General features: G+C 46.8%; 1 protein-coding gene across 3 annotated transcripts in view; it reads left to right on the forward strand.

Annotated features, from left to right (window-relative positions):
• Positions 1–18,982, forward strand: part of CNTNAP4 (contactin associated protein family member 4) — a 2,124,586-nt gene that overhangs the window by 1,672,939 nt on the left and 432,665 nt on the right. The window lies entirely within an intron of this gene.

Below are 18,982 nucleotides of genomic sequence, written 5' to 3' on the forward strand. Positions count from 1 at the left end.
TTTATCCTGGGGAGTGCAAAGCCACAGTCTCTCAAGTCTCTCCAGTGGGTGGTTTGCCCACTGCTGTATCCTGGGGAGTGCAAAGCCACAGTCTCTCAAGTCTCTCCAGTGGGTGGTTTGCCCACTGCTTTATCCTGGGGAGTGCAAAGCCATAGTCTCTCAAGTCTCTCCAGTGGGTGGGTTGCCCACTGCGTTATCCTGGGGAGTGCAAAGCCACAGTCTCTCAAGTGGATAACAGTCTCCACTGGTTCTGGAGGGGGACTGGTGCCCAGAGTGCTTCATCCTGTGCAGGACAGACTGAGTGGATGCATGTCTCCACTGGTTCTGGAGGGGGACTTGTGCCCAGAGTGCATCACTCACCCCGTGACGGTCCGTGTTGCGTCACTGCCCCTGCCGCTCATGGGCTAGCAGTGCTTGAGTTGGCGGTCCTTGCCCTGTTCAGCGGTTCTTGAGTTGGTGATCCTTGCCCTGTTCAGCGGTGCTTACCCTGTTCAGTGGTGCTTGAGTTGGCGGTCCTTGCCCTGTTCAGCGGTGCTTGCCCTGTTCAGCGGTGTTTGAGTTGGCGGTCCTTGCCCTGTTCAGCTGTGCTTGCCCTGTTCAGTGGTGCTTGAGTGGGCGGTTCTTGCCCTGTTCAGCGGTGCTTGCCCTATTCAGCGGTGCTTGAGTTGGCGGTCCTTGCCCTGTTCAGCGGTGCCTGCCCTTTTCAGCGGTGCTTGAGTTGGCGGTCCTTGCCCTGTTCAGCGGTGCCTGCCCTGTTCAGCGGTGCTTGAGTTGGCGGTCCTTGCCCTGTTCAGCGGTGCTTGAGTTGGCGGTCCATGCCCTGTTCAGCGGTGCCTGCCCTGTTCAGCGGGGCTTGAGTTGGCGGTCCTTGCCCTGTTCAGCGGTGCTTGAGTTGGCGGTCCTTGCCCTGTTCAGCGGTGCTTGACGTGGCGGTCATTCATTGCCCAGCTGGGCTGGGGCTGGCGGGCCTTCATTGCCCAGCTGGGCTGTGGCTGGCGGGGCCCTCCTGGGCAGCTGGGCTGTGGCTGGCGGGGTCCTCCTGGACAGCTGGGCTGTGGCTGGCGGGGCCCTCCTGGGCAGCTGGGCTGTGGCTGGCGGGGCCCTCCTGGGCAGCTGGGCTGTGGCTGGCGGGGTCCTCCTGTACAGCGACAAGGGGACTGGCGGTGGCCTCCTGGGCAGTGACGATGGGGCTGGCGGTGGCCTCCTGGGCAGCGACGATGGGGCTGGCGGTGGCCTCCTGGCCAGCGGGGATGATGGCGGTCTTCTCCGCCGTGCTGCTCCTCCCAGACTTTGCGCCTTTCTTCTGCCCCTTCCCCACCTTGGGAGGAGTCACAGCTGAGTCCACACTCCCCCCGGGACCCCTATGAGTGGCTTGGGTGGCTGGAGTCTTCCCCCTCTCTCGCCGGGCACTGGCCAACTTCTGGTGCTTGACAGAGTGGGGCACTGGCTGTGTTCTGGCTCCGTGTTACACTGGCTGGCCTGGTGGCCGGTGCACTCCACATACCTGTCACAACAGGCACCACTGGTCCCGGTGATTTTTGTGGCTGAGGTGCTAGTACTGGACCTATGAGTTGGATGGGGGGTGGTGGGAAATAGGATAAGGGTGGACAGGAAAAGTTGTTTGGAGACACTGGGACGGGTAGTTGGAGGGGATTTGGGAGTGGAGGAAGAGGTGGTGGTTGTAGGAGGTGTACGTTTTGTGGATTTGGGTGCAGGTGCATGCACAAGAGGCTGTCGTGAGGTGGATGGCTGTTGGGTGGGTGTGTGGCTGCGTTTGTGTATCTTGGGAGGGGGCGTCACAGACACACTGGGAGAGGACACAGGGGACGTGTGAGTGGTAGTGGGGGTGGTGAGTGCACGTGAGCGGGGTGTGGTGGTGGGTGTGCAGGTGCGGGACGTAGTGGCTGTAGTGGTAGTGCATGCAGGTGTGAGTGTAGATGAGACTGGGAGGGAGGAGGGAGACGACGAGGAGGGGGACTCAGTGGAGGCAGTGGATGTTGGTGTGTCTGTATGTGTGTGATGCTTTTGTGAGTGCCTGTGGGATGTGTGGTGCTTATGTTTGCCTGAGCTTCCCTTGTGTGGTGAGGTGTGTGCATGCTGGTCTGAAGGTGTGCTTGGGATAGGCAGAGGTACAGGGGATTGGGTCTGGGTGGAGGAAGTTGGAGGGGGGAGGCTAGACACAGGGACAATGGCTGCCATCAGTGCTGAGGCCAGAGTTTGAACAGTTCGATGAAGGGCAGCCTGACCAGAATGAATGCCCTCCAGGAATGCATTTGTGTGTTGCAACTCCTTTTCTACATCCTGGATGGCATTCAAAATGGTAGACTGACCAACACTGAGGGACCTGAGGAGGTGAATGGCCTCCTCACTGAGGGCAGCAGAGGGCTGCTGGGAGGGCGGTGCTGGTAGGGGGGGTGGCGGCTGTACCTGTAGAAGTGGGGGGCACAGATGTTGCCGCCACCACAAGGGAGCTCCCATCGGAGGACGAGTCCGTGTCGCTATTTGTAGATCCTGTGACCACCGTGGTGCTCTCCTCGCCCTCCGTCCCACTGGTGTATTCCGAGTCCGTAGTGTGGGCCTCCATGGCCATGTGGGATGCAGCTCCCTCGTGCTCCGGTGCCACTGCTCCTCCGCCTGATGATGCTAATGCACACAAGAACAGGGAGACTGCAAAAAAAAGGGGGGGAAACAGAAGAAAGACAGGTTGAGTTCATGGCTTACCGCTACCATTGACGGACAAGACAGACACAGAAGCCCCCTGCTTGGGCTCTACAGTGCACTTGGGCTCTACAGTGCACTTCCTGGGAAATGGCCTACAAGGCTATGGACGACATCTGCACATATAGATGAGACAGGGGCATGAATAGCTGTACTTGGCACTCTACAGAGATGGGGTGGGGGGCCACAGGGCCATGCCTTATGAAGGGGCCTAGCCTATGGAACTCGCCCTGGCCTAGGGAAACCCACAGCCCTCCTCCCCCACCCAGACACCTACACAGCGTGCAAAGTCAGCTGAATGAGAGTGTACTCACCCCCTTGTGTCTGCTGTGATGCCCGCAAGCGCCCATCCAACTCAGGGTAGGGCACCGCCAGGATCAGGAACATCAGGGGGGTCATGGTTCGACGGGCACCCCTCCCACGTTGGGAGGCCATCCCCAGCTGAGCCTCCTCCGTCTTCTTGCTCCAGCGGCGAATGTCCTCCCATCTCTTCCGGCAGTGGGTGCTCCGTCTGTGGTGGACCCCCAGGGTCCGGACGTCCTTGCCGATGGCCCGCCAAATATCCTTCTTCTGGTGGGTGCTGACCTACATGAAATTTACAGGGGAAGAAGAGAAGTCATTACCAACTGCACCGTCAAAGTGATTGGCCCCCATCCCTACCCTTGCCATGTGGCACATGCACCCACCGTCTTTCATGCACGCAGGACTCTGCCCCCTTCCTTCTTACAACCAGCCCTCTCCACACAGGCATAGCCCATACAATATGCTCCCTGTGTACTTACCTGTTGGTCTGGAGGACCGTAGAGTAGCGTGTACTGGGGGAGGACCCCGTTGACTAGCTTCTCCAACTCCTCCGATGTGAAGGCAGGGGCCCTTTCCCCAGATGCACGAGCCATTGTCTCTTCCAGACCGAGGTCACAGCAGCACTTGCAGTGTAGGTCCTCTCCTGTCAAAGATCAGGTATCGAGTGATTCAACAGATAGAAAATGGCGGTCATGTCCGTGGCGGTCACGTCCACGGCGGTGCGTACCATCACCGCCAGCGTACATTGTCATTGGCTCCTGGGACCCATAGGGTCCAATGATAACCAATGCAGCATTGCGCCGTGGTCTTCGACCGCCTACCGCGACGGTGTACAACTCCAGCGCAGTTACCTCGCATCCCATTGTCCCACTTTAGAGGTCAGGCAGCCGCCATTTCAGGGGCCCACATGGCCTAATTCCCAACTGCGTCACACATACCTAGGCCTACTCTCAACACACATACAGGACAGATTTTGTGTATGAATCGTGTTCTGTGTAGACTGTGGGTACATACCTCTGAGTTGTTTGACTCTGTGCTCGCTGTTGTCCTTCATAGGCACCGTCCGCTGGGACATGTGAGGAGATGGCAGAATCCTCCGGTGTACCGACTGCTGGTGGACCTGTCGACAATGGAGGAAAGAAATTTGATCATCACCTACAGGTTTGACCGTGCCACAATCCAGGAACTGTGTACCCAGTTGGAGCCAGACCTGATGTCAGCAATCCGCCATCCCACAGGAATCCCCCCTCAAGTGCAGGTGCTGTCAGTGCTCCATTTCCTTGCAAGTGGGTCATTTCAAACAACTGTGGCCATGGCATCAGGGATGTCCCAGCCTATGTTTTCCAACATATTGTCCAGAGTGTTGTCTGCCCTGCTGAAACACATGCGCAGCTACATCGTGTTCCCTCAGGTGGAGGACTTGCCTACAGTGAAAGGTGATTTCTATGCCCTTGGACATATCCCAAACATCATAGGTGCCATTGATGGGACCCATGTGGCTTTGATCCCCCCCCACAGGAGTGAACAGATGTACAGGAACCGGAAGAGTTATCATTCTATGAATGTACAGATGGTATGTTTGGCCGACCAGTACATCTCCCATGTGAATGCCATGTTCCCTGGCTCAGTGCATGACACCTTCATCATGCGGAATAGCAGCATCCCTTATGTGATGGGTCAACTACAGAGGCACCGGGTGTGGTTATTAGGTGACTCTGGTTACCCCAACCTGTCATGGCTACTGACCCCAGTGAGGAATCCCAGGACCAGGGCAGAGGAACGCTACAATGAGGCCCATGGGCGGACTAGGAGGGTGATCGAACGCACCTTCGGCCTCCTGAAGGCCAGGTTTAGGTGCCTCCATATGACAGGTGGATCCCTATTCTACTCACCAAAGAAGGTGTGCCAGATCATCGTGGCCTGCTGTATGCTTCATAACTTGGCTTTGCGACGACAGGTGCCTTTTCTGCAGGAGGATGGTCCAGATGGCGGTGTTGTGGCAGCTGTGGAGCCTGTGGACAGTGATGAGGAGGAAGCAGAGGAAGAAGACATTGACAACAGGGACTCAGTCATCCAGCAATATTTCCAGTGAAACACAGGTGAGAATACATTCCTGCCTACTACATGTACTTTTACACTTCTACCTCTATCTTGTCTGTCGTTTTCACCCAGTGTATGGTCACTGAGTTGTCACTTTCCCTTACGGTTTCACAGATGTGGGTCCCAACGTGTGTCATCTGCTTAGATTCCTCATGGACTAGAGCTGTGTGACATAGGTATGTTGACATTACTAATTCCTGCAAATTTTGTCACTGTCATTGCAAATACACTATATCAAAATCACAGACAGACTCCAGATCTTTTGGTGCTTTAGGTGTGTTTATTTACATACAAAAAATTGGAGGGTGAAGTTAAATGGTGAGGGGTGATGGTGGAGGAGTGTCCATGGCAGAGTCCAGTCTATTTGTCTCATAGGTGCATTGCCCATATGGGCATGGGAAGTGGAGCTGGGGCAGTTCCAATATGGACAGGGTGACAAAGTGGGACAGTAGGATGACAATCAGGGTGGTCTCATTTCTTGGCGGGGGTCTTGGCATTGTGCTCTGTCTTTGTCCTGGATCTCAGGGACCGCTTGCGGAGTGGTTCTCCATCTGCAGGGGGTGGGGTGCTGGTGTGGTGGTCCTGTGGCGGTGCCTCCTGTCCACTAGCACCGGCGGAGGTGGTGGGCAGTTCATCGTCCATGCTAGTGTCAGGGGCCCTTTGTAGTGCCACAGTGTCCCTCCTGGTGTTGAGTATTTCCTTCAGCACCCCTACGATGGTTCCCAGGGCGGAGCTGATGGTTCTGAGTTCCTCCCTGAACCCCAAATACTGTTCCTCCTGCATGCGCTGGGTCTCCTGAAACTTGGCCAGGACCGTTGCCATCGTCTCCTGGGAGTGGTGGTATGCTCCCATGATGGAGGAGAGGGCCTCGTGGAGAGTGGGTTCCCTTGGCCTGTCCGTCCCCTGTCGCACAGCAGCCCTCCCAGTTCCCCTGTGTTCCTGGGCCTCCGTCCCCTGGACCGTGTGCTCACTACCACTGCCCCCAGGTCCCTGTTGTTGTTGGGGTGGTGGGTTGTCCTGGGTTCCCTGTAGTGGTGGACACACAGCTGATTGACATGTCCTGGGGATGGAGGTATGGGCCCGCTGGGTGGGTGCTGTGCTGGTGTTACCAGAAGGGGGTAGGTCTGTGGTGGCCTGTGCCTGTGTGAGGGGAACCGAATGTCCCGATGCCCACGATGGTCCGGGCTGGTCATCTAGATCCAGTTTGACAGAGCTGCTGTCATCACTGTGGGCCTTTTCTGTGGGTGGGGTGGAGATGTCTGGACCCTCCTGTCTGGTGACGTTGGGTAGTGGTCCTGCAGGGGTGTAAAAGCATGATTATTGCATCTGTGTGTGTCATGGTGTGCAATGGGTGGGTGACCGTGTACCCCAGTGCTTGCATTCCTGTGTGGGGGCTTGTGTGATGCTGGTTTAGGGGGGTGTTTGGGTATGTGCAGTGGGCATGCTTTAGTGATGGGTGTCCATGCGTTGGTGTTGCATGCAGGGCTTGGTGTTGGGATGTGTGGTTTGTGATTTTGGTACATTTGTGAGGAGTTGGAGTGATAGGGGTGGGGGCGAGGGTGGGAGTATGTGATAGCATGCAGGTAGGGTGGGGGATATGGTAGTTAAAGTTTTGACTTACCGGAGTCCATTCCTCCACCGACTCCTGCGAGGCCCTCAGGATGCAGAATCGCCAAGACCTGCTCCTCCCATGTTGTTAGTTGTGGGTGAGGAGGTGGGGGTCCGCCGCCAGTCCGCTGAACCGCGATGTGGTGTCTTGAGACCACAGAACGCACCTTCCCCCGTAGGTCGTTCCACCTCTTCCTGATGTCGTCCCGATTTCTTGGGTGTTGTCCCACTGCGTTGACCCTGTCGACTATTCTTCTCCATAGCTCCATCTTCCTTGCAATTGAGGTGTGCTGCACCTGTGCTCCAAATAGCTGTGGCTCTACCCGTATGATTTCCTCCACCATGACCCTGAGCTCCTCCTCCGAGAACCTGGGGTGTCTTTGCCGTGCCATGGGGTGGTGTAGGTGATGTGTGGGGTGGTGTGTGTGGTGATAAGTGTGGTGATATGTAGTGGTGTGTGGTGTTTTGTGGGTGATGGTGTTGAGTGCCTGTGGCTGCTAGTTTGTGGATGGTGGTGTCTCTCTCTGGCCTTCTCTCTGTAATAGTGGTCGTAGGGGTTTGTGGGTGATGTGGGTGTGTGTTTTATATTGTATTGGGTGTGTGGGAGTGGTGTGTGTATGTGTATCAGGTGTGTGTATTTCCAATGGTCAAATGTGGCTGTGTTTTGTATATGTGTGTGTATTTTGAGCGCGGCGGTGTGTACCGCCAATGGAATACCGCATTTGAAAGACCGCTGCGTGGATTCGTGTGTAGTGATAGTGTGGGCGTATTTCTGTTGGCGTGACGGTGGAGGTTTTGTTTTCGCCAGTTTATCACTGACCTTTGGTGTGGCGGACTTCTGTTGGGGTCTGAATTTTGTCGGATTTCGAGATGTGGGTCATAATAGCTGTGGAGGAATTCCGCGGCCGCGGCGGTGTGTTGGTGGTCTTCTGCACGGCGGTAAGCAGCTTTTACGCCAATGTTGTAATGACCCCCTAGGATTACCAAATTGAAATTTCCACACTCTAGCACTCTGAACCCAAAGTTAGTGAGGCTGAAGACTTTTGCCATCTTGAAAATGCTCTGAAAAATAATATTTAGGGCCCATTTGCAGTAAAGACAAGAGATACTACTGCAAATGTAGACAAGGGCCTGGCAACCTTTACTATATGGATCAGAGGGGAACTTGGAGTGTCCACATGACAATGAACACTGCAAGGCTGGACCCTTACACATTCTTCCTCAAAAGACTGCTGAACTTAACAAAGGATACAAAGCAGATTGTACCTGTTGCAGGCTTACCTTATAGAAAATGGGTAAAACATTTTGAAGTCTCAAAACAGTTAAAAAGTCAAAGATGCAGCACAATACAAAAACCACTCGAAACAAAAAAATCATTAAAAAAAATGTGAAAAGGATATTTACACCAAAATGACAAAAATCCAATCCAATCAGGGGAACCAGAGAGGTGCATTTGTAAAGATTTCAGAAGAAAGAGACATTAAGAAAAATACAGTGCCCAGCATAGGTCAATGGTCACTGTAGGACAGGACCAAGGTCCAATTTCGGGCTAACCACGAAAACTTTGGGCCAGATACAGCACATAGAATAGTCCCTGTGATATTCTGGAAGTCAAAAAGGTACAAAAAGTTTGTAAGTCCCATTTAAGAAAGGGACTTAATCACTTTTTTTAAGACAAACATTGAGGATTGGGACATTTGAGAAAACAAAACCCTTCTGTGTGAGTTGCTGCTGTCACTATATCCTGCACATTGGCATCAAAGGCCGTGTACCTGAAGCAGGTGGGCCCCACTGGCTTTCTGTAGCATTGCACATTTTCTAAATCTCAATGCAGAATGGGACTTATTCATTTTTCAGATGTGCAGGGACAACTGATCAGTCTGAAGCTGAAATCCAATGCGATTTTCTGGAACTGCCAGTCAGACACTTTTTCCAGCGGCTTGCACTGAACCTCTTGAGGATATATGATCAAGTTTCCAAACTTTCTCTTGGTGCTTAAGCAAACACAGACATACATGTCTAAGACCCACAGGATGTCAAAGGAGGCACTTAGAGACTCTCAGGCTGTGAGACAGGCCAGTGGCAGGGTCTAATTCAGGTCCAGCTGCTACTGGTAAGCTCCTCACTTCAAGAAAAAGGCCTCTAGAAGCTTGTTGGTAGCAGCCACACAAGAGGTCAGCCAACTGACCATTGGAGTCCATTTCTTTGACCTGTGTACAAGTGTTCAGGTAGAAAATCCTCCCTTATATGAACTTCAGTGACATTAAAATAGTAAACTTCTGATAAATGTTTCATTCTATCTTTCTTTGCTGGTCACACATTATTTGTCTGAACCCCAAAGTACATGAGATGTCCTCCTATAGAAATGGCTTCTACACTGACCCTTTATTTCCTGAAATCTGCTAAAAATAATTTCCTCACCTTGTGGGATTAACATATAAAGAAAGAAAACATACTGTTACTTTCATTAAAATACTCTTTTCTCAAACTAACCCTACATATAAAATGACAAGCCCAGAAACCTTGGGTTTTAAATAGTCACCTGAAGTGGAAGCTTAACTAAACTGAATGAGGGTTCACACATTAAGGGAAAGGATGCACTGATACAGAGGGATTAATTAACCCATCCTAATATGGTAAGATTAAGTGTTGCACACACACAACATTATAGTAATCGGTATATTCCTGAAATTAACCATGTGGACATGGTATGCAAAATACCAATCTGTAGTGTACTGTAGGGCTACACTGAAAGATGAGTGGACTGAACTGAACTGTCCTGAGATATAGATCAATTGCCACATAACATGTTAATCTCTAAACTATTGGAAGTTTAGGTTAAGATTATAAAAGTAATTTAAATGATGTTCTCACACAACTTGATTTTTTTTGGAAAGGCCATAATTAATTTAAAACGTGAAGTCTCAGAATGAATGGCCCATAGAGTAACCTAACAGATTCCCGAGCAAATGTATTATTCTTTTTTTTAAGGCTAACTCCATTAAAAAGTTACACTAGGCAGAAAAACAAAATCCCTAACAACTGAGTCTAGTACATTGATGCAGAATATGTGCCTAAATATTGTGCCCAGGTCATGCCATGTTCTCTTAAATCACACATGTCTGAACTTGTTTCTTTTAATGACACTCAACACATTAAGGTACTAATATCAAATCTGAAATGTAAACAAAATACACTCCTTTCACAGTTCTAAACTCTTTTTATTCATTTCAGAAAGAGCTAGCAAGCCAGTATTGAAAAAGTTGTATTCTTGACATATTATAGTATGAGCCACAAAAATAGAAATGAAAAACAGTTAAATTAGACATTAATCGCATTTAAATGTTCTTGCAGCAAGCCCCTTCTCTAGCTCAGAGACCACATGCCTAACATCTGCGATAACTACATAAGGTAGTTCACTTGTTTAAAAGCCTTCTTTAACTCAGTAAGACAATCAACTATTGTTCATCATGCTTATTGCCATGAATGTTTTCTGTTCGGAGAAAAACTTATGGATAATTTGATAATTCCAACAACCCTGAAGAATCTGTATAACTATTTGCTGGAATGTGTTTTCCATTAATAAGATCCTACAGATTACTATTAGTATTAATTTTGGTGTTTTAAACATTGTTAAGTTTAGGAGACTAGGGGGCAGAAGTGTAAAGTACTAGTTGCAGAATACTGGCTGCAATTTATAAACTGTATTTTTGAAATCAGGGTGGTATTTTGAGAACCGACCTATGTACTAACAGTTCGGTTTGCAAAATACTGATTCTTAGTTGGTCTCAAACTGACCAACCTCATGAATATTAATGGGTTATACCACAATTAACGACCACTAGGAATCATAGCTATTACAGGGATGGTAGCCTGCTAAGCTCAGCATTTGTTTATGGCTCACCACTACATGTTTGTAGTTGGTAAAGACCAGGTTTTGGTTGCAAAACATTAATAAACACCATTCAGTTTCAGTATTTGGAAGGGTCACCCTAAATACACCCCTTCCAAATACCGAATCAGTATTGGGCTGTAAATCCAAATTCCGATTCAGCAACAATGTACTGAATCGTGATTTATGGTTTGTGCATACCAGAAAGAATTTTTTGCCTTCTTATCTGCAAATCAGGCTATTTGCAACTACAAAATGCCTTTGTACATCTGGCCCCAAATTTCCATGTCATTATCAGACAGGAAGAACTAGCCTTCCAGTTGAGGTATTTTTCTTGTTTCACCTGGAAGGACACCTTTCACCTTAAAAGCTGATAGTACCTGTGATTTCCCCTTAATGTCCACATGCAACTGATGAAATTTTGCAGCTCATTTCGTTCTGCCTAAACAAAGAATTTGACATCGTTATGGCCAGAACACTAGAGAGTTAAATAATATGTTCACTATGACAGCATATGTGTGTGGTCTCCTTACCTTGCCTAGATACAACATTTTTCAGCCCACATAGGGTTCATGGCTCATTTGATAATCCTCATTTAAAAAAGTAATGAACCAGGTCACAAAACATTTTTAGTGGCACTATTTAATGCCCTTGGTTGTAAGGTAAGGCAAGGCAGGTCTTTTCACAAAGACTTTTCATCACCATATTACGAAAGGAGGTGTCTGGGGATGGTAATGTGTTACAAGAGAGTTTGGGTATATTTATTTTGTCACATTTTGATGCAATGGTGATGTGTTCTACTGGTTTTTGTGCTGTTATGTTTTTGAGCTGCATGTTGCAACGTGATGCTGTTGTGTTGCCCTTAGGTTGGTATGTTGTATTCTACTTTCAATGTTTTGTTTGTTTTGTTGTGCATTGTTATGTTTTAATTGTAAAAACAACGATACAAGGGATAACAGAACATCTGGCCCTGTGCACTTCACCTATTAAGTTAGTTTCTCCTTTGGCTTAAAACATTTACACTCTAGTATTCAGGAGTAGGGAGTAATCATTTTGGGCCAGATGTATAAAGTTATCTTGCATTTTTTAACAGACCAAATAGCTTTTTCAGGCCATTAAAATGGACTTTTCGAATGTACAAAGCTCTTTAAGCGGTCACAAATTGAGATTTCAACACAGTACAAATCTCAATTTGCGATCCCCTAAATAGGAAATCGCAAATAGGGATTACCTATTTGGTATTCCTATGCACACATACAAAGCATTTCCTAAATGCAAATTGGACATATAGAAAATGCGATTAACATTGACTCCAAGTCAATGGTAAACACATGCAATTTAAAAAAGCACCTAAAGATGTTTTTTTTTTAAAGTGGGATAGTGCGCACCCATTCCCTTAGGGCATATGTTTGCTCTACATGTGCACCACTATTTTTGGAATGCATCACAAGGTGCCTTATACCCATAGCCATCCTTGGTTTAGCATTTCAAAATTAGGAAATCGCTATTTTGGAAATGCTAAGCAGGCCCATTGGAATGGATGGCTTTGGATTTTCTATTTGTGATTTCCTAATAGCGATTCTTACTCTGTAGGAATCGCTATTAATACATCAGATATTTCATACATATCATTTTGCATTTCCTAAATAGGAATTTCTGAGGAGTCGCTATTTAGGAAAAGCAAAATTGCAGTTTTGTACATCTAGCACTTTGTATTCTGTTTTAGATATTAATCACTCAGTGTGCATCATCTTAATCAGGGCTACTGGAATTATGCAGCAGTAGAGGGCCACATTTTGCAGTAGGGTTGAGTAGATTATGTGGCAAGAAAATGCAAATTATGCGGCACAGTTTTGTACTAATATTACTTAATTAGTTCATCATTTTTAAACTTGGTAACACATTGTGGGCATTAGTTGCACTTCATTAGTACCAGATTAACACCCAGATATAGCAATAAGCAAAATAAAAGTGACCAGCCCAGTTTTGCGAAGGGCCTTCCAGCATGTAGCAATACGTGTTGCTGCTTTTTTAGTAACTTTTGAAATGTTTGAGCTAGAAACAAAATAATTTTCTGTCACAATCTGCAGATTATGTGTCAAATGATGAATTATGTGGCAAATGCAGCAAATCTATAATTATTAGAAAAGTGCAGTGGCCGCACAGTTGCATAATTCCAGTGGCCCTGATCTTAATGCACTGTGTACACTAAAGGTATATGTTTAAAGATCTGAGATAAATAAATATATATTAGAAATGTTGGATTTATTTTTTGATCAGACATCACATAAAATTACTCCCCACACTTGACTACTAATGCTTTAATTGTGTTGTTATGTTGCTTTGTGTAAGTTATTGCATTTTTCTGTTGTTTTGATGTGGAAATAAATGCTGCTACATGTCCAGCCAAATATAGTGAATGCCTTTAAACTTCACATGACAAGCAGCCATTTACCACTATCTAAGGTGATAAAATAGTACTGCTGCAACTCTTCAAATATTTAAGGCATCAGTCAGCACAAAACTGTGGCAGAGACCATGTCTTAAATTAGCACCTGTAGTACTCACATTGTGTGATATGTGCCAAAAAATATTTTCCTTCTGAGCTTTAATTAGAAGAAAGGAACTGGCCTGTTTAGCTGTTTCTTCCTGAAGAAGAATCAATAAATCCTTCTACTTGTTGGCTGAAATATGTTTGCATCCTTAGAAGACGTCATGAAAAAAACTGCATTTTGGAGGAAGATTCCACTCTTGTGAAAACTAAGGTACATTCAACATGTAGGCTGGATGGTCCAGCTGCAGTTCTTCTGTTTGCAGCGCTTCATGTCTGATGGACATTGGTTTATTGGTTGAGGGGGCTGAGATTCTACTCAAGCAGCAACAAAAATCCTGGTCATGGAGAAGTCCCAAGCAAACCCCAAATTAACCTATGCCTAAGCCTCTTTTAGCTTGGCCCAAAAGCAAATCAGGCTTAACTTAGAGGCATTGTGTAAAGTATTAAAGCAGCACTTCAAACAGTAATAAAGTGAACAACTGAAAAATAGAATAACATGAAATAGATATTTTGACAACAAAAATTCAATCAGTAGAACTGGATGATCTGCAATTTTGAAGATTTAAGTGAAAATAGTGCCTAGAAGCAAAAAGCGCCAATTGTGCTTATCTGGTTGTACCGGACTAAGACAAAGTCAGAAGTTGAATCTGACCGCGTTCGAGCACTGGCCATCTACAGGGGCCAAGTTAGGCCACCTAAACAAGAGTACCTTAAATCCTGGTTGCAGAATAATGTTAAGTCCTTGCATTGAGACATGCTGGCTGTCATTGAGAAACAGTCGACATAGAGATTGTGATGTGAGGTCCTGCACCAAGATGTGTTGCGTGGCAGTGACCATTGACAGGAGCTTGAGATTCAAAACCCTGCGTTCTTTGTCGAGGAAACTGTTTGAGGCTTGCGAAGATCTACGAAGCAATGCATCGGCACTGAGGTCGGGATTCGTCAAGCTGGGCCAGTACTGGTGAAGCTGCTGAGGCTTGCAATGAAATGTGTTGAGATGCACAGCGCTGCATCAAACTCAGCCAGTTGTCAGTGTCGAGATGTGTCACACTGGGTCAGGCTGTCGAAGCCACTGTGGCAATATGTGGTTCTGTATGCAAGCTACAAGAAGCTGTAGTGCATGCAGCCAGTTGTCAGCGTCGAGATGTGTCACACTGAATCAACCTTGCAGAGTTGTTGAGATGATACATGATCCTGCATCAAAGATGAATGCCACAGAGATGCCTGCTGTATCTTTGTGGCTTAAGAACTAGTGATCAGCCCACTGATCGTTGGAAATCTTGGAGTCCTGGGACACAGAGTTAGGTTGATTTCAATAGGACAGTTCACAGCAGAAGAGTCCTGGTGCAGTAACAGCAGACCTTGGGCAGCAAAGCAGGTAAGCAGAGCAGGCTGGGCTGTCCTTCTTCATGACAGAGTTCACAGGCCCAGAAGTGGTATGTGGAGTTGAGTCCAAGGGTCAAAATGTTCACCTGGTTCCCACTTTGAAGTAGGAGAACCTTCTGGAGTTTCCACTTCCCTGAAGTGTCAGGCGTCCCTTTCTTTGTCCCTGTCCTGGCTCCAGTTTTTCAAGGTTCAGAGTAGACTAGTGTCAACCATATTTTTTAGTGTGATCAGACAAGGCCCATGTGATGTGTAAGTGTGGTAGGTGACAGCTGTCTCCCCTCATTAACTGAGAGTGGCCCATCCTGCCAAAACCTAGCTTCCCTTTTTCTCACAGCCTGGGAGCAAGACTGTTAAAAATGGGGTTACTGGTTGGCTAGGGTATGCACCTGAGCCAGGCAGAACTTACCCACTGTAGTCAGGGCAAGGGAGTTACACGTCCAAGATAACCCCTGTTGGTAGCTTGGCACGAGCAGTCAGTCTTAACCCGGAGGCAATGTGTAAAGCGTTTGCACAACACACACACACATGTGACGCAATATCCCCACCACAAAGGAAACACAACACCAGATTATATGAAAATATACTGTATTGTACACAACGCAATTATCGGACCAAACATCACATATCAGTACTATCCTGCTACCTTAGCAGTTGTCAGAACGTTACACATTAGTTACTCTGCAAATTAGCAGTAGTCACACAGAACACACAGGTTACTCAGTATTCTGCAACATAAGCAGTAGTCAGGAAAACACGTTATCACATTAGAACACTTGTCATAAGAATATCATAAAACGCTCATAGTAGGAACATTAGAAAAGAAATATGGCAAGTTAGGGAAACATATTAGCAAGTCATGCCCATAAGAGGAACATTTGCATATGCCTATGAAACACCATCAAAAACAGGTAGGCAACATATAAATCAGACGAAGTCTCTAGTAAGAACTTATGTTCTATGTATTGTTCCTTTAACAGTACATAGCTTGATGAAGGCACCTCCAGTGCCTAGAAGGTGAACAATGGGGCCCCCAGCGCTACTATGCGCCAAATGGGGACCTCTGACGTTCTTTTGGGGAGAAGCACCTCCTCTAGACCATTGACGGGCCCCTCCGGGACCGTGATTACTGGGGGCCATCCAGGAAGCGCTTTTCAAAGTGCTAAGGCCATACTTATAGCCCGAGTTGCGGCGGTGATTCCAGCATGAAACAGGTGCCTCGAAGTGCCTGAGGGCACAGAAGAGCGCTCTCTCAGCGCAAAGGGGATATCAAGGCAGCACTCCTCGTGCAGGGAAAAGTTACAGGGGTCAGGGGCCACGGCACCCTGCCCCTGGGAACAATGAAGCAGGAAGGAGCACAAGGCTGGTGGGTCCAGCTACAGGCCAGCACAAGGGGTGCAGATAATGGCAGTTCCTCCTAGTGACCAGGCAGGTCACAGGTTAGCACAGCAGCAGCAGTCCAAGGCGGTTTCCTGGTGAGTCCATTCAGCAGCGTCTTGTATCCAGGTTCAATTTCCAAGAGTGTTTAAATTGTGGGGAAAATTCCCCTGTACTTATAGTCAGTTCTTACAGTGTTTTACAATGGTAGGGAGAGGAGGTTCCAGCCAGTTACAACTGGTTCTGGGAATGCCCCCTCTCTCCTTTCAGCACAGGCTCCAAAAATCAGTGGGGGGTTAACGACCCTATTGTGTGAGGCCAGGGCACAGCCTTTACAAATGCAGGTGTGCCCCGCCACTCCCTTCTCTCAGCCCAGGAAGACTATTCAGTATGCAGATGCACCTCTGTGACACCTCCACCCTCCCTGTGTACAGGCTGTCTGAAAAGTATGCACAAAGCCCCAAATGTCACTCTGTCCAGACTTGGATTGGAGTCAAGCTGCAAAACACCAGAGTCATAAGCACAGATAAATGCGCACTTTCTAGAAGTGGCATTTCTGTGATAGTAATAAAAAATACACCCACACCAGTATGCAGCATTTATTATCACCATCACAACCATACCAAACACGCCTACGCTACCCCTCATAAATCAGACAATACCCCTTACACATAAGGCAGGGCATTTCTAATGCAGTCCTATGAGAAGGCAGCACTCACAGCAGTGAGACACCAAGTTAGGCTGTTTGTCACTACTAGGACAGGCCATGCAATATGGCACATGTCCTGCCTTTCTACATACATGGCACCCTGCCCATAGGGCTAGCTACGGCGTACCTTAGGGGTGACTTACATGTAGTAAAAGGGGAGTTCTGGGCCTGGCAAGTAAATTTAGATGCCAGGTCCCTGTGGTAGAAAACTGCGCACACAGGCCCTGCGCTAGCAGGCCTGAGACAGGTTTAAAAGTCTACTTCAGTGGGTGGCGCAAGCAGCGCTGCAGGCCCACTAGTAGTATTTAATTTACAGGCCCTGGGTATAGAGATACCACTGTACAAGGGACTCATAGGTAAATTAAATATGCCAATTAGGTATAAGCCAATCATACCAACTTTAGATGGGAGAGCACCTGCACTTTAGCACTGGTCAGCAGTGATGAAGTGCTCAGAGTCCTAGAGCCAACAGCGAGAGGTCAGAAAAACCAGGAGGAAGGAGGCAAAAAGACTGGGGATGACCCTGCGTAAGGCAAAAAGTCCAACAAAGACACAAAGACACACATCCAAACACACATAGCCATGTGATCCAGGATACAGACAACAGACCCAAATTGGTTCAGACAGTAAAATGTCAACTCTCAAAACTGCCAGTTTTAGAATTGTGATTAAAAATCTGACTTTACCTTAAAAGAGGCTTTAATTACAGTTCTTTAGACACCAAACTTGACCTGGCTATATGCTCCCAATTGGAAATTATGTTTATTAAATATAATGATATAACTCCAATGTCATCCTGTGGGAGAGGCAGGTCTTGCAGTATTGAAATACGAAGATGTTTTCACCACCAGGACATGTGAAACTTAAAAGTATATGTCTAACTTTTCAAATACACTGAACCCCATCCTCCGGGCTGTTCAAGGCCTATCCTAGGTCTGAAATATGTAATAAAAAGGAAGGTTTAGCCCTGACAAAATGTCACCTTTGCCAGATTGAAGTGGCAGTTTAAAATGACACATATAGGCTGCAGTGGCAGGCCTCAGACATGTTAAAAAGGCTATTTAAGTGGATGCCACAATCAGCTCTTAGCAGCATTTAATTTACAGGCCATGGGAACATGTAATACCACTTTACTAGGGGCTTACATGTAAATTATATTTGCCATTTGGGTATAAGCCAATTTTACCATGTTTAGAGGAGAGGGCACAAGCACTTTAGTACTGATTAGTAGTGGTAAAGTGTGGAAAGGACTCAGGCCAATAAAAACAAGATCAGCAAAACTAAAGGAGGAGGAAGGCAAAAAGTCTGGGGATGACCCTGCAGAAAGGGTCAAGGCCACTTTTTCCAATCCATAGGTGTACTTAGGTAAATAGATGCTGATGTGCTGTCCTTTACCATCTCAGTAGTTTGAGTTATTTTCGGGTCCATCATTTTGACACTTTCAGTTATTCGTTTGAGAGATATTTCTGATCAATGGTGTTATTCATTTAAGATGTATATATATATATATATATATATATATATATATATATATATATATTTTTTTTTTTTATATGGATATATTTTTTGTAATGCTGAAAAGGTCATCCACATATCTTTAGCACTGGGATTGTGAGCACTGAGTTTGATTGCAGAGTCATTGGAAATGTGTCTGTTAGTTTTTTTAAGGAACGTGTTATGCAAGATAGAGTAGTATATGCTTTAAAATGAATCAGCCTTTGCTTTCTGCACAACACAGCACTAACCAAACCTCATGATACAAAGGTTTGAATACATAGGCCAACATTTAGAAAATGTGGGTGTCATGCAAGTTTAGTGTAGAATTATGTGTTAAGAGATTACTCTTCAATTTGATACTTTTTTTACATGTAAAGTGGTGTTGTATTAGAACATGCCACGGTGGTAATAACAGATCCTAATATGTCAATACAACATTACAGTCCAGGAAATCCATGCCTATTAATACCAGCAAAATGCGAGTCCTATTGAAATATTAAGAAATGAGGAGACATTTTTGTAACCACTGTATCCACAAGCTTTTTCCTATTTAAGGACACATTTCCCTTAAAAGCACGATTAGCCAGTACAGTCGCACAATTATTCATCGGAGGTGTTATGTCACCCTTTCTTTAACACCTAAATGTTGTAATAGCAGTCTGCGTGGGAACGCATTAAGCTTGTAACTATTAATATCAGTAAAAATCACCCCCGCGCCAATAAATTAGGAAATACTTGCAGAATCACTACAGTTATTGCGACGTTCATGGTAATTACCAAAACTAAGGAAAAAAACATCACAATCACTAATTTGTGGTATAACCAAAAATTTCCAGACAAG

The sequence above is a fragment of the Pleurodeles waltl genome, chromosome 1_1 (genome assembly GCF_031143425.1).
Source record: "Pleurodeles waltl isolate 20211129_DDA chromosome 1_1, aPleWal1.hap1.20221129, whole genome shotgun sequence".
Classification (NCBI taxonomy): Eukaryota; Metazoa; Chordata; class Amphibia; order Caudata; family Salamandridae; genus Pleurodeles; species Pleurodeles waltl.